This window comes from Perca flavescens, chromosome 3 (assembly GCF_004354835.1).
Source record: "Perca flavescens isolate YP-PL-M2 chromosome 3, PFLA_1.0, whole genome shotgun sequence".
Classification (NCBI taxonomy): Eukaryota; Metazoa; Chordata; class Actinopteri; order Perciformes; family Percidae; genus Perca; species Perca flavescens.
Window position 1 is genome coordinate 39,476,137 of NC_041333.1, and position 11,929 is coordinate 39,488,065.

At 40.4% G+C, this 11,929-nt stretch overlaps 1 pseudogene; it reads left to right on the forward strand.

Annotated features, from left to right (window-relative positions):
- Positions 1–1,403: 1,403 nt before the first annotated feature.
- LOC114552957 (receptor-interacting serine/threonine-protein kinase 4-like) overlaps positions 1,404–11,929 on the forward strand; it is a 111,001-nt pseudogene continuing 100,475 nt past the window's right edge.

Genomic DNA, 11,929 nt, shown 5'->3' on the forward strand with positions numbered 1-11,929 from the left:
CTAGTGTAGGAACATTGAACTCTGAGTACACATTCAGTTGTACACCTTTGCTGTAATGCAAGTTGTACAGCACACAAGCAAGATGAAATCCTAACAAAAAACAAAGGGCTCTGTTCTGTAACATATTGCACACAACCATGTCCTTATTGGAAGCAGTCCTGGAGCTGGGACAGGGCCGGGTCAGGCCAGGTTCTGATAGTCCTTCTACTTGGCTGTATAGTCCTTCTGACTGGGACTTATGCTGGGATCAGGAGTTGGATGTGATCTGACTGGCCCAGGTGAGGGAGACGAGCAGTTCTGTGTGCTTTCTTGATGTTAAGAGTATACATGGTCTAGTGTGTTCTTCCCTCTAGTAACACAATCTACATGCTGGAAAAAAAGCTGGGGAGTACAGACTTTAAGGATGCCTTGTTAAAGTCCTCTGCTACAATATGTATCCCCCCGCGCTGCAGTTTGTTCACTATGGTTAGCAGTGAGCCAAACTTGTGCTAACGTTAGCATCGGGGGCTATGTAGACGGCAGTCTGCTGTTTTCGTAGTAAATAAAATGGCCTGTATATTACCGACAGGGCTCCAGGTCAGGTGAGCCATGCGGGGCAACGATCCTGCTGTTGGTACGCCATTCATTATGCACAAAAATGCAGTCCTCCGCCTCTGGTCTGACTCTTGCCGTAGTTATTTTCTCATCCTGCCGCTAGCTAGCTCGGCGTGCTAGCGCCGACAACAACCTGGAGCGCCCGGTTCTGGCTGTGTGTCCTCAGGGATGTTGTGAGCTGCCTGGAAGGCTCTCGTAACAGCTGTGTTGGATCGTAGTCCTGTATTGATTAGTTCAGTGTGGCTGTACTTGTATAAATATACACCGACAGGAGAGCTAGAAGCCGCTGCACAATCGCGCGCCGCCATCTTTGTTGACATTAGTGAATGTGTAGCGTTCCAATACGTGTTTTGAAGTGTTTTTTTCTAAGTAATTTAAATACTCGATAATGTAAATTTGCACATCGTTAACACAACAATGACGATATTATCGTAAACGATATATATCGCCCACCCCTAATATGTATGTATAATATCTTCTTCATTTAGAAATTGCAGATAATCTACAGCATACATTTTGGCATTGTATCATGCCTTCAAATGTGAAGTTTTGGTATTTTGACACTAAGTTGCAGACCCACAAATAACCTTACAAAATGGCAATATAAAAAATGAATAATACGAATTAGCAATTATTGTATTGCCTAAAAACAAAGCCTGAGGAGATGTTCTTCTGTCTGCACTCAACTTTCCAGTGAGGATAACACATGGGAGCCGCAAGACAACCTGGACTGCCCCGACCTTATCACCGAGTACATGCAGAAACACAAGGAGAAGGAGGAGAAGAAGGAGAAGGGCAAGAGGAAAGTTGTCAGTGAGGCCTCGGGAGACTCAGAGGAGCGAGGGAGCAAGAGGAAGAAGGAGGAGGTGAGTGAAGAAAAGTAGTTACTTCTAGAAGTGGTACGGTTCACAAAACCCACGGTTCGGTTCGTATCACGATTTTTGGGTCACGGTTTTCGATCCTATATGGTTCTTGTTATTTTTTCTTTTAATCTTTAAAGGAACACGCCGACTTATTGGGAATTTAGCTTATTCACCGTAACCCCCAGAGTTGGACAAGTCGATACATACCCTTCTCATCTCCGTGTGTGCTGTAATGCTGTCAGACGGCTCCAGCGGCATCAGGCCAGTACAGAACATCAGGTGAATGGTTCCAGTAATCCTACTGCTCCAAATAAGTGACAAAATAACGCCAACATGTTCCTATTTACATGTTGTGATTTGTAGAGTCACAGCGTGTACAAAAAACAACGTAACATGAGACACAGCCGTCTTCTAACTGTAAACAAACCGGGAACTGTGTACTGACGAACCTTGTGGCACACACGCTTTTTTCATGAACCATACCACCCCTAGCCTAATCCTTGGATGGTATGATTATGATGGTTTCAGTTCAGAGCAGTGGTCACTTAATGTATATTTTTAGGCTGCTTACACATTCAGTCGGTCCGTGATCGTCTGTCTGTAGTCTCTCCTTCTCAGCCTGACTCAACCTAGTCTCTCCTCCTCAGTCTGACTCGACCTAGTCTCTCCTCCTCAGTCTGACTCGACCTAGTCTCTCCTCCTCAGCCTGACTCGACCTAGTCTCTCCTCCTCAGCCTGGTTTTGTCATCATGAAACACAGAACGCCAGGATGCTCTGATCAGACTAGGCCAAGCCTCGCTTTATCGGTTATCCTGGATTTATAAATTCTACTGTTGTACATTACCACTTTAACAACACATTGATTTTCTGATTGATGTAATTCTGAGCCATTTAGTTACTTCTCAACAATCCATTTTTGTAAGCCTGAGGGGTTACCTAACACTATGTTAGAAATGGCGATAGGTGTAAACCGAGCCCTGGGTATCTTGCTCTGCCTTTGAGAAAATGAAAGCTCACATGGGCTGATCTGGAATCTTCTCCTTATGAGGTCATAAGAAGAAAGGTTTCCTCCCCTTTCTCTGCTTTGCCCGTGTAACGGGTGTGTACTCTCTCTGTCTTGCGTTGTGTTGTGTTACAGACGAAACCGTCACTCTTCGTTGGCTATCACAGCCGTTTATTCTGGTAAACAGAAGAATAGTGTCTCACAATCACATTTGTCACGATAAAGAGCTCCAGTTAGCATGAAACAGGCTACAGCAGACTGGTGAACAGTATTACACATGATATTAACAAAATACCAGTGTGGAATCACAAAAGTAGACAACTGTACCTGGTAAACAGCAGAATAGTGTCTTACAATCACATTCATCACCATAAAGAGCTCCAATTAGCTAAAATGAAAACAGAAATTATCAGTTTACTGTTGCCACGGTTGTATCATAAAAGTCAGTTTATCAAGCTAGGCTAACGAGACTAGCAAGCGAGCACAACATGGCGAATGTTTTCATTTAAGCTAAAACAAAAGAAACAAAACAAAACTGGCCTCTAATATAAATATTGAGACCTCCCGTGTGGATATACTACATGCACATCATATACTACATAACGTATTATCTCAATGAACACATTTACCTAACTATAAATGTGACTTACCATGGAACAGGCTACGGCAGATTGGTGAATAAGTGTGTAGGAATGTTCCCTAAAGTCTGCAGTCATATAATAGATGGCGCTCATATTACATAAAAAGCCTGTCTCATATGGGAACTACTAGCCAAATGTAAAGTCACCTTTTAATGGCAAGTGGAATTATTAACTCCGCTACACCCGCCCAGAGAATTTTGCCCACCCATGAGAAAGAGAGCGACATCATGGCTTTCAAACGAGCAAAGTGGCAGTTGGTCAAGGCCACTTAGTTTTTAACTACAACACAGAGTTGTTTGAATGACAGAAATCTGCTCAGATGAGCTCTTAGTGAGTGCAACGGGACATGTATAGTACAGAACAGTAGGTTGTAGGCATGTTTAGAACCCCAAAACACAGATAAAATGATCTAACAAACAAAATGAACAAGAATTTACTTTAGATATTCCTAGACTTATGTGATTTAACAGGAGTTAACCGTGTTGAGATTAATAATAACATGTCATTTTCTGTATGGAGTATAGTATTATGGGTATTTTATCTGCTGAATCGTTAATATTTGGGAAAAAAACAGATTTAATTGTCAAAGCACATCATAGCTACACTTATTCGTCATTTGTTTAAAATTTAACAAGCAATTTGTTGTTTTTTAGCAAAATACTGAAAGCAGCAGAACTGAGTAGGCTACATTTTATTATGTTTATTTATCACAAGTTATATAATTAATTATTGCGATATTCAACAACGTTTTGACATATCACATATTTTCGTCATATCGTGCCGCCCTAATAACTACCCTTAAATTGTCAGATGCTGCATAGTGTTGCAATATTTTCATCTGTATCATCTTTTAGTCTAATTTGTTTAATATGTAAATAGTTTTTTCTTTCTAAATGATCTTATAATGTTGTGTAGTCATTTTCACCTTCTTTTGACTTTATTATAACTGAACCCATTATTACTAAACCTAGCCATCACGCACCGCGCCGTCACATCCTGCGCCACACACCACCGCCAGTAAATTCTCAACCTGTGGGAAACACTGAGAAGAGCCCGATGGCTTCCATAGTAACATGTCTGCCACCAGAAGAACTTTACCTTTATTTTGACATCAAATTAGTGTATGTATTTCAAAAGGTTTGAATGGGATTTAAAGGATGAGAAATACCCAGAATGTATGAAAGGTTTGTGTTATTTTAAAGTTACCATGGAATTTCTAACTGAAAGTAAAACTGAAGAGAGTGAGCAAATGTTTTAGTTTTTAAATTGCCAATCATTTGAATGGGGAAACATTCCTGAAAAATGTAGAATATTTCTGAACTTATTAAAGTTCTGAAAAGAACATTTGCTTCTAAATAACATATCTGCAACTGGTACATATTTTCCTTCATTTTGTCATAAATTATTGTATGAAGAGTGAAAATTGTGAGTGAGAGCAAGTCCAGGGTTTAAGAAGGTTGTTCACTAACTCTCACTCTCTCTGTTTTTCTGTTGCTATAGAAACGGAGAGGAGGAGAGGGACCCAAATGTCACCACTGTCAACACTGTGACAAATCCTTCAAAAGATCTGGATATTTAAAGATTCATCAGAGAGTTCACACTGGAGAGAAGCCTTACAGCTGTGATCTATGTGGTCAAACCTTTTCTGAGAGTGGGGCCCTTAAAACACATCATCGCATTCACACTGGAGAGAAGCCGTACAGCTGTGATCTATGTGATAAAACCTTTGCTCAGAGCAGTCACCTTAAAACTCACCAGCGCGTTCACACTGGAGAGAAGTCGCACTGGTGTGAACAGTGTGGGAAAACTTTTTCTCTGAGTAGTAGCCTTAAAAGACATCAGCTCGTTCACACTGGAGAGAAGCCGTACTGGTGTGAACAATGTGGGAAAACATTTTTTTACAGTGATCACCTTAAAAGACACCAGCTCGTTCACACTGGAGAGAAGCTGTACTGGTGTGAACAATGTGGGAAAACATTTTCTTACAGTGATCACCTTAAAAGACACCAGCTCGTTCACACTGGAGAGAAGCCGTACTGGTGTGAACAATGTGGGAAAACATTTTCTTACAGTGATCACCTTAAAAGACACCAGCTCATTCACACTGCCTCGTTGTGAACATGTTTCCGAGCCAAGCTGTTTCCTCCTGCCTCCTCCTCATGCCCTGATAGCTGTGTTGTTATTTTCTGATCTTCTCTCCACATTGAAGGCTGACCAGCAGTAACTTTACCTTCTGCACAGCATGGATGTTATCCTGGCTAGGACTACACATTACACTTTCTTCCTTTGAAGGGATTTATTCCACTCAAAATTAGTTTGTTTTCCTGTAATATAATATTCTGAGTTCAGGTTTCAACTGCTAGCGCTATTTAACTAATGCTGCCACAAAGAAGTATTTGTTGTTCTTAATTCATCACCTTGTAAATACAATTTACAAAAATCCCCATCGCTGTTTACTAAGGTGATGTCATGTTGCTGAAATATTCAGTTTATTGTAACTTAAGACAAAGAAAAGAAGAAAACCTTCATAACTGACCAGCTTTAATCAGAACATGGCTGCTGCTGCTGCTTATAAAATGACGAACAGTTAATGTGTTTAAACTGCGTCTGTGCCGCCGCCATCTTGGGACAGACAACTGATCTTAAAGACTCAGAAAAAGATAGTTGTACTGCTTTTGGATGTTCATGTGAAAGAAATGCTATACTAAGCAACATGGAATAACATTTCACGGATGAAAAATGAGTTTTCCAATATTATACTATTACTAAAATGTTGAAGTCAATGTCACAAAAGGTAACATTAATCCTTCTTTTAAGCTAACCGTACGTTAAGTGACTGTCCTGATACTGAATTGAGCTAATGCAAGCTTGTGTCAGGTTATGTATGTTTTATTTGAGTGATTATTAATATCTCAGTAAGATGCTGAAAACGATGTTTGTTATGTGTGTCACTGAACAGTTCCTCGCGTCATTCCCCATAGACCCCCATGTGACAAAATCCAGAATTTACATCAGAAATATAAAAATGTTTACAGCCTGGTACAAAAAACAGTTTTGGTCAACAACTGTTTATAGAACTCACCTGTTTAAATTGTACCAACGTCTGGCATTTGTAGTAAACCGCTTGAAAATCAGTTGGAAATTCAGGGAGAAATTATGATTTTAATTGTGGATAGACCTTCTGCCTCCATAGACACACATGCATTAGGAAGAGCACAATGTTACTTAGGAAATGGCCGCCGTGTCAACAAGTATTTGACACACTGCCGATTTTTCAGGTTTTCCTCCTTACAAAGCATGTAGAAGTCTGTAATTTTTATCATAGGGACACTTCAACTGTGAGTGACGGAATCTAAAACAAAAATCCAGAAAATCACATAGTATGATTTTTAAGTAATTAATTTTCATTTTATTGCATGACATAAGTATTTGATACATCAGAAAAGCAAAACTTAATATTTGATACAGAAACCGCAGGGATTTTGGCCAACTCCTCCATACAGACCTTCTCCAGATCCTTCAGGTTTCGGTGCTGTCGCTGGGCAATATGGACTTTCAGCTCCCTCCAAAGATTTTCTATTGGGTTCAGGTCTGGAGATTGGCTAGGCCACTCCAGGACCTTGAGATGCTTCTTACGGAGCCACTTCTTAGTTGCCCTGGCTGTGTGTTTCGGGTCGTTGTCATGCTGGAAGACCCAGCCATGACCCATCTTCAATGCTCTTACTGAGGGAAGGAGGTTGTTGGCCAAGATCTTGTGATACATGACCCCATCCATCCTCCTCTCAATACGGTGCAGTCATTCTGTCTCCTTTGCAGAAAAGCATCCCCTAAGAATGATGTTTCCACCTCCATCTTCACGGTTGGGATGGTGCTCTTGGGGTTGTACTCATCCTTCTTCTTCCTCCAGACACGGCGAGTGGAGATGAAACCAAAAAGCTCTATTTTTGTCTCATCAGACCACAGGACCTTCTCCCATTCCTCCTCTGGATCATCCAGATGGTCATTGGCAAACTTCAGATGGGCCTGGATATGCGCTGGCTTGAGCAGGGGGACCTTGCGTGCGCTGCAGGATTTTAATCCATCACGGCGTAGTGTGTTACTAATGGTTTTCTTTGGGACTGTGGTCCCAGCTCTCTTCAGGTCATTGACCAGTTCCTGCCATGTAGTTCTGGGCTGATCCCTCACCTTCCTCATGATCATTGATGCCCCACGAGGTGAGATCTTGCATTGTGCCCCAGACCGAGGGAGATTGACTGTCATCTTGAAATTCTTCCATTTTCTAATAATTGCGCCAACAGTTGTTGCCTTAAGGCAATTATCAACGTTTGTCAATACGTAAAAAGCCCTTACGGAAATATTCCAGTGTATATTTACCTTCTATATTGTAAATGGGCCTCTAATAAATGCCCATGTAGAGAGTGACCACGTCGCCTAATAAGTCTCTCAGCAGCGTTAGCTACCTTTTTAATGTCCGCTAGCATACAGGCTAACTATAGCTAGCTTTGTGTGTAACGTAACAGCAAAGCTCAATATTTCATTCAATAAAATTATGGTACAAAGGGAGCACTTACGCCACAAGTCTTATGTTGAAAACGTGGATGCAGATATAGGAAACTCCGAAGGCAGTCTAGGCTAACGCTGTTGCGCTAACGTTGGCAAACGTCGGCGTAGCGTTAGCTAGCTAGCTGTCTAAACTTAGCCAAACAACATCCCCGTCCAACATGTGTTTCAATTTCAATCCTATATTATTATGAAGACAATAAAGACACCTGGACTCCATATGACTATGGTAAGATCACAAGCATTTAGGTACATGGAGTGCTAGCAAAAAAGCTAACACTAGCATAAGGCTAACTTCAAACTTCATTCATTTCTAAAGAAGTGTTAGAACTGTTTTGACAGCATGGTACACATTAACGATGGTATTACTATATTTGTCCTATGTAATTTGTTATCCTATCGAAGAGAGAAATTTACATTTACCTCACACAGTAATGAATAGCTCCCAAACATTTCACCTTTTTGCTTCACGGGGGGACTTGTGAAATCTTTTGCTGCTTTCCTGTCTTTCATTGCAGCCAAACGCGCAACAGTTGGGCATTTTTTAAATGATTTATGTAATTTTTAAAAATAATTTATTACATTTTTCCACTATTCCCTGCACTATGTCAATGGGAATCAGATGAATGTTGGTAGCAAACATGGAGTCCATGAAACACGTGACCACCTCGGAACCAATCGCAGAACGGTAGGCTCAGAACATTCGATTCCCTAGTTGGCCACACTCTCTAAATATAGGATACTAGCTTGGTTACATGGTGATGGGTATCATTAAATGAACAGGTAATCAGTGAGCAGGTATTCAGTAGTGCCTGTAGGTGTGGGGAGCACACGGTTCTTACCATTAAACCAGCTTTTGTTACCAGCTTTAAATCAAGACTTAAAATGGTAAATACTTTTTTGTTTCTGGAAAATATTCACTCATTACAATAAACCGGAACTTCACCCAAAGAAGAAAGAAAGTTTCAAAGTCTTTGTAATACCAGTACGCATAAAGAACATTCCTCAAGACACCTACGGAGTGGCTCATTAATGGCCTTTTGGATAGCCACTACACACAGGGTGACCAGACGTCCTGGTTTGACCGGGACAGTCACAATTTTCAGTTGCGTGTCCCGAGTCCCGACAAAAGTCAGGATGCTAAAATGTCCCGGTTTACACCGACCACTATGAAATTGTCCCGGATGTCAGCCATTACATAGCCGACGTGGTCTTATTATAGCTCGATAATTAACTAAACCCATACAGAAAGACTAGCCTAATAAAGCGTCCAGCGTATGATTTTAAGTGTGTGTGTGTGTGTGTGTTTGTGTGTCAGTCAATCGTAAAGGTCTGCGTCTGCATAATCTATAATCTGTGCAGCCAGCATTCCAATGTATATTTGTAAACAATGCCTCTTCTTATCTGTCTCGTTTTAACGGCTATATGGCGAGTAACTAACTCAAGTAGGCTAGACTACTCTGTATAATTTAATGCGAGCAAATGAATTGTTGAAATGACTGATAATGCCCATCCCTACTACGTTAGCCGGGATATAAATTAAGCTTACTTGTTAAGTTAGGAGGAAATGAGCCAACTCGCTGTCCTTTAGGGCTCTAAGCTGTCTCCACCTTTTACATGCATCTCCAATATTTCCCCGTGTTTTACCTCTTCTCTGGTTATGCAACTGTTTAGAAAAGATGCAGAGTTTTCTAAGGTCGGGTAGAATGAATCTATATATGTTAATCCAGTTTGTTTGGTTGCCTCTACCATCGCTGCAGCCAGCTCCTTGTTTTTGCGTGTTTGCGTTTCATGTCCGGCAACACGGGTGTCTAAATAGACAACACATGGGCCAAAATATGGAAATTTATATTTAAATATGGATAACACTGGCTTAGCATTGTCAGAAAATATAGTATTTCAACTTAGCATGTTTCCTTAATATCTGTTGAAATATTGTGGGCATTTCTTGATTATGTACAATAAATGTATTAAATATTGGACCTTTCAAGTTTAGATATGTTTAAAATGTATATCCCTCTAAAGAGGTTGTACTAAAGAATGGTATCCCTGCGTGAGCTCGTCGTGAGGTTGTCTCTAGTTTATTCATGGGATCCTGTTAGATTGGACGTTTTCTGAGGATTAATTTGGTTGAAAGAAACCCAAATTTCGAAACTTTGAAAAAGACAACACAAGGGTTTTGGAAAAGACAGAAGTGAAATGGTCATATTAACAACTCTTAAATCTAACAAAAGGCCCACAAAAGAACTAGGGCTGCATAAATAAAATATGAAATGTGTGTGGGATGTCTGCTCTGTTCTGAGTCCGATTTATTCACCGTGTTTATGATTTATAAAGATTAGTATTTCAAGTTCCTGTCAGTGTTTAATCCTCATGAATCATCTTATGTCTGACGTTCATGTTGGGACGTTTTCTAACAACTGAAAAAGCTCTGTTTGGGGGGGAAAAGGGGATTCTGGGAAATGTAGTAAATTACACTGTCAGCAGGAGAGTGAAAGTGTGGTTGACTCTGGTGTGAATAAGGTTTAACATCTTCCCTCACTTTGATTTCCTTCCAACTAGAATATAAAGTGCGGCTTCCAGCATGAAGCGTATCCCACAATCCACTGCAACATGAGGTCACACAGGTCGGACGCCGCCTGTGCTCTAGAAACCCGTTGACAAATGTGAAGAGCTATTTAAATGTATTTTTAACTCCGCTGCTTTTGCTGTGTTGATTTGCGAGCTGCAGTCAGGAGAAAAGATGCTTTTATTGTTTACGACAGACACAAACATACCAGCTGCAGCTGTGTTGTGTCTTGTTCTCTCCATCAGATGTCTGTGAACTGGAACTGGACATAAACACAGTACACAGATACCTCAAACTGTCTGACAACAACAGGAAGGTGACACGTGTGGAGGAGGATCAGTCATATCCTGATCATCCAGACAGATTTGACTACTGGCCTCAGCTGCTGTGTAGAAATGGTCTGACTGGTCGCTGTTACTGTGAGGTCGAGAGGAGATGAGAAGTTGCTATATCAGTGAGTTACAGAGGAATCAGGAGGAGAGGAGACATTAAAGACGTGTGTTTGGAGGGAATGATCATTCCTGGAGTATGCAGTGCTCTGATGATGATGGTTACTCTGTCTGGCACAATAAGAGAAAAACATCCATCTCCTCCTCCTCTGTCTCTGGTAGAGTAGCAGTGTATGTGGACATTCTTGCCGGCTCTCTGTCCTTCTACACAGTCTCCTCTGACTCAGTGATCCACCTCCACACCTTCAACACCACATTCACTCAGCCTCTTTATCCTGGGTTTGGGTTCCGGTCTGGTTCCTCAGTGTCTCTGTGTCCTCTGCAGGACTGAGAGTGTCTCCTTTGGACAGAAACACTGACTGAAGATCAGCTGCTGAAATCGAAGTTCAGTCTGTTCACCATCACACACACTCTGCACTGTGAAGCACATCTGAGACTCAAACACAAAAACATTCATCTGATTTCATCTCTGGGATTATCAACATTTTAACTGTTGGACTAAAAACACTGTTGGACTAAAAAAGACTAAAATAATCAACAGTTATTGGTTACTATTATTTTGAATTATATTGTAATATATTTAAAATTTGGAAAACAAATGTTTCTGTAAACAATCATCATATAATCTAATGTTTCTAAATGCTTTTAATAAAATCTATACGTTTCATCTTGAGGGCGATCATTTGTTCATTTGATCATATCATGATTTCATTCATCAGTTGACTCTCTTTACTGAGATACCCCCCCCCCCCACCATCAAAAACTATGTAGCTCAGTGCAGCCTACTCCAAAAACTTATTATATTTCCTTTACATACATAAAGACATTTGCACCATAAATGAATGCATAAAAGGCACAAATCGTTGTAGAAAAATAAACCAGAATGCAGAAAATTATGTGTTTGATGATCAGAATTTTCCCAACCATTACAGGTTTTTCCCATCTTTTATTACTGTTGGCCAGTCAGACTCTTAAAGTTTGGATTTTAGTTATCTTACAAGCCAGTAAATGACCCTCTGCAGATATGATAGTTTTGTCATTGTGGAACAAACAATCCTTCATGTACATAGACTCTTTGTCCCAAAAACTCTAAGGATTAATATTATTATAAAATCTAATTTCCTTTCACTTTGTAGTTTGAATTGAATTATTAAAAGTATAAAATGTGTTGTACATGTTTTTTTAATCATGCACAACAAAAGAAAACGTGCCATTATGAAAGCCCCCCCCTTTCAGTACCAATCAGCAGA